This window comes from Coregonus clupeaformis, chromosome 15 (assembly GCF_020615455.1).
Source record: "Coregonus clupeaformis isolate EN_2021a chromosome 15, ASM2061545v1, whole genome shotgun sequence".
In the NCBI taxonomy this organism is placed as follows: domain Eukaryota; kingdom Metazoa; phylum Chordata; class Actinopteri; order Salmoniformes; family Salmonidae; genus Coregonus; species Coregonus clupeaformis.
Window position 1 is genome coordinate 17,672,525 of NC_059206.1, and position 4,765 is coordinate 17,677,289.

At 47.8% G+C, this 4,765-nt stretch overlaps 1 long non-coding RNA gene across 1 annotated transcript; it reads right to left on the reverse strand.

The window, feature by feature from the left end:
* Nucleotides 1-1,589: 1,589 nt before the first annotated feature.
* LOC121583246 lies at nucleotides 1,590-3,078 on the reverse strand. Its single transcript, XR_006003470.1, has 2 exons — nucleotides 2,940-3,078; nucleotides 1,590-2,610 (listed from the first exon to the last, which is right to left on the reverse strand). It is a non-coding gene; the product is annotated as an uncharacterized LOC121583246 (long non-coding RNA).
* Nucleotides 3,079-4,765: the final 1,687 nt, after the last annotated feature.

Sequence of the window (4,765 nt, forward strand, 5' to 3'; positions counted from 1 at the left end):
GCCCGACCTGTTCCTGCTCCACGTACCAGACCCACGGTGTGCGTAGCCAGTCAGCCCGGCCGGTTCCTGATCCACGTACTAGCCCTACGGTGTACGCCGCCAGCCCGGTCCGGCCTGTTCCTGCCACCCGCACCAAGTCTACGGTGCGTCGCCAGGCCGGTCCGCCTGTTCCTGCCACCCGCACCAAGTCTCGGTGGCAAGGGCCGCCAGCCCGGTCCGGCCTGTTCCTGCCACCCGCACAAGTCTACGGTGTGCGTCGCCAGCCCGACCCGGCCTGTTCCTGCCACTGCACCAAACCTACGGTGCGCGTTCGCCAGTCCGGTCCGGCCTGTTCCTGCCACCCGCACCAAGTCTACGGTGTGCGTCGCCAGCCCGACCCGGCCTGTTCCTGCCACTACGCACCAGACCTACGGTGCGCGTCGCCAGCCCGACCCGGCCTGTTCTGCCACTCGCACCAAGCCCACGGTGCGGCGTCGCCAGCCCGGTCCGGCCTGTTCCTGCCACTCGCACCAAGTCTACGGTGTGCGTCGCCAGCCCGACCCGGCCTGTTTCTGCCACTCGCACCAAGCCTACGGTGGCGCCGCCCAGCCCGGTCCGGCCTGTTCCTGCCACTCGCTTGCACTAAGCCAGGGGTGCGAGAAGTCAGCCTGGTAAGGCCCGTTCCTCCTCCACGCACCAGGCCTACGGGTGTCGTCAGCCCTGTCCGGCTCGTTCCTGCTCTCCGCACCAGGTCTGTGGTGCGCGTCGCCAGCCCATTCCCGGTCCATTCCTGTTCCACGCACACAAGCCAGGGGCGCGTGTCGTCAGTCGGCTCCGGCCAGTGGGGCTAGACAGGACCAGGGGTACTGTGGGGTGTATCGGAGGGTGGTGGTCTAGGCCGAGCCAGAACCGCCACCGAGGAGGTATGCCCGCCCAGCCCTCCCTGTTTGGGGTTTTTGAGTGCTGGTCGCAGTCCCGCCTTTTGGGGAGTACTGTCACACCCTGGTTCTGGGACTCGTTATGTTGAGCCAGGGTGTGTGCATTCTATGTGTTTATTTCAATATTGGTAGTTCTGTTGTGTCTATTTCTAGGTTGTTGTATGTTTGTATTGAGTGACTCCCAATCGGAGGTAACGAGTGTCAGCTGTCGGCTCGTTATCTCTGATTGGGAGCCATATTTATACTGTGTGTTTTCACCTTGGGGTTGTGGGTTTTTGTTCCTTGTCAGTCATTGTAACTGAGGACTTCACGATTCGTCATTGTTTGTTGTTTTTTGTAGTGAGTACTTTAATTTAATAAAGTCATGTTCGCTCAACGCGCTGCGCTTTGGTCTCCCTCATTAGACGATCGTGACATTCCGGCTCTCCCAATATCCCAACTCTTGCTAGTTGCGCAATTAAAGGGTAATTACACAAAAAATCGAAATTTTTTTGTTGTTTTTATAACTAAAAAATGATCTTCTAATGTGATTTAAGAATTGTTATGGACTCAGAACATCAATTTTCGTTGTTTCTCTATAAATAATTGTAATATTGAAAGTTTTAAAAAATGAAGGAAATCCCAAACTAGGAAAAAACTAACAGAGAAAACAGAATTCAGGAAAATACGAAATAGCATTTTATGGAGCTCCTTTAGAGTTGTTTATTAACCATTCTTTTACCTGGTATATTGACAGAAAACATATGTTGTACACCAAGGACCTAGGAAAGAATTGCAGGGTGGAGGAAAAGAGAAGAATGTGCCTATTTGAAAGCTATAAAAGAAAGTTGCTCTCATACTAGAAAAGGTTGGAGACCCCTGATGTAGAAAATTCACCACAATCATGTAGTGAATTGTGTATGTCATATTAGTAATATAAGTTAAGACATACAAATACACTACTGACATATACTGACAAAACATACAAAATCTTACCAGATAAAAAATCTTATTTTGCCATACAAGATTCTTATTTGTTTTTCATTATCCTTTTCCATTTGGGAATTTACCTATAGTACTATTCTGAAGCTGATAACAAAAGCTATAAATGCATTCAAAGGTTTAAATATATTCTTCAAGTAAATGGTCCATAAAACAAACAATGATATAAATTCTTTGGAATAATTTTGTTTGAATTCTGACTAATATGTATAAACATTTAAAGACTGTCTCCTCTGTTCTCTGTGACTGGAGGGGGAGTTTCTGGAGGGGGAGTCGCTGGAGTGGGAGTTATAATGTCCTCAGTGACACATGCAGTAATGTCCCCTGGTGAAGGTGTTGTTTCATTGATGATTGGCCCATTCGTGGACATTTCTGTCACTGGTGGGATAGTTGACATGGCAGCAGTGGGTGGGTTCACTGTGGTTGAAGCAGTTGGTACAGCTGTCGTCCTCTCAGGGAAGATCTCCTCTGAACTTGATTGATCAGATTCTGAGGACTCGTTGGATTCCGAGGACTGGTTGGATTCTGAAGATTCATTGGATTCCGAGGAAGACTCCATTGATTCTGAAGAATCAAATAACTTTGGTGATTCAAGGCCTCTTTCATTTCTGTGTCTGATGACATCCTCAGAAGAGTGGCCCCGCTCATACCATTTCAACCATTGCAATGAATTTGATGCTTTATGGCCATTGTGGTGTCCAGGCCTGCCAAACTGTGGAGTGAACAAAACACAAGACAACAGCACCTGAAAATACTGTAATGATAGCCACTAACAGGGGCGCAACTTTGGTTTTAGAAGTGGGGGGGACATAATAGTTTTTTATTTCTTTCTTATATCCAGTCAGATAAACACTCCAAACAGCCTACCCGACCGCTCGGAGGCGTCCGCATGGTCCTAAAGCACACCTTTTCCTCGTTCTGTATCACATTCCAATTATAAAACTGGGGGGGATTCAATTTCCCAGGGAAAGTTGCGCCCCTAGCCACTACTACTACTAATTCTGGAAAAAGAAGGAAAATATCAAATGTTCACCCACTTACCGGTTTTGTGAATGCTGTTGTGATAAACACAACAAGAAGTGCAGTCCTCAGTAGCTCCATCTCTTTTACAATTATGTTCTGAGTTCCTGTCCTGTATGAGCCTACTGTGAAGGAGACCATAAAATGGACAGACATCCAAAACTGGTGCTAATATAGCCAGTGCCAATGAGTAAACCAAGGGTTGGGCAGCTATCTAATCCTAGGAATGTTGCAGGAGGATGACTTGGCCGGACATTTCCGAATACAGTAGGATAGGCTTTCTGACTGTGTGTAACACCCGTCTGTCATTTCATCACTGAAAATGTTCCTCTCTGAACTCCAAAATGGAAAAAACACCAGTGTAAACAACATAATAAATCAGCTAGGCAGCCCCGCCTATGTTGAAGAGATCCAATGTGTTGAAACAACTGAAAATGGGAAAAGCTGCTACCATGTCTGTCACTAGAAGGATTTATATATTTGCTAAAAACAACACTGTGGTTTTATTTGACATAGTTTCAACTATTTGATTTGTCAGGTTCCAGCCTGAAGGTTCTTAACTAGCTCAAACTAGTGATGATAATAAAACAACACATTTCACTGCACCCTGGTATGTGTGACAATGAAACATATTTGTTTGTCATATCCTCTGTACATGACTGTACATGACTGTAAGTCGCTTTGGATAAAAGCGTCTGCTAAATGGCATATTAAAATATCCTGTCAACTATAATCAAACGAATTTGTTGTGTGATAGAGACTGATGACTGAATGGTCAATTAAGTACAGTTATAGTTTCAGAAAAATTAAAAATTGTAGGCCTACCTGTAAATGGCAACAAGATCATAATGTGTATTGCTGCCAAATAAGGTAGTTAGGTAGCTGTCCTGTATCTATAAATTCACTAATAGTTCAAACCTCTTACTAATGTACATTTGAATCATGGTTGGTTGAGCAATTTGATTTTGTAAGATTGTCTAAAAAGTTCAATCTTGCCCAACCTGACTGTTGCATTGTCACGCCCTGACTGTTATTCTCTTGGTAGTTTGGTCAGGGTGTGAAACTCTATGTTTTGTATTTCTATGTTTGGCCGGGTGTGGTTCCCAATCAGAGGCAGCTGTCGCTCGTTGTCTCTGATTGGGGACCATACTTAGGCAGCCAGTTTTCCTGCCTGGGTTGTGGGATCTTGTTTGTGTTCATGTTTGGCTTGTTTAGTTGATTTTGACTAGTGTTTATCCTTATTAATAAACATGTACGCATACCACGCTGCACCTTGGTCTGACCCGTCTCGCAACGATCGTGACAGAAGATCCCACCAAAAACGGACCAAGCAGCGTGCCCAGGAGCAGCAGACACCCTGGACACAGGTGGGGAAGTCATTTTGGACTTGGGAGGAGATATTGGCTGGTAGAGGACCCTGGTCTCCAGTACGCCTCCTCGGTCCAGCATATCCTGCGCCGGTTCTACGTACTGTGTCGCCAGTGCGCGTGCACAGCCCAGTGCGTCCTGTGCTAACGCCACGCACGTACTGTGTGGAAGTGGGCATCCAGCCAGGACGGGTTGTGCCAGCTCAACGCTCCAGACCTCCAGTGCGCCTCCACAGTCCAGTACGCCCCGTACCTGCTCTCCGCACCAAACCAGTGGTGCGCGTATCCAGTCCGGTGCCCAGTCTAGCTCCGGTCAGCGGCTCCACTCCACCGGTGCCTATTCCAGCTCCGGTCAGCGGCTCCACTCCGGAGCCAGAGCAGTCTGCTCCACCGGGGTCCAGTTCAGCTCCGATCAGCGGCTCCACTCCAGGCCCTGACGTCGGTCCCTCTCCAGGGTCGGGGTCTCCCACACCAGGGTCC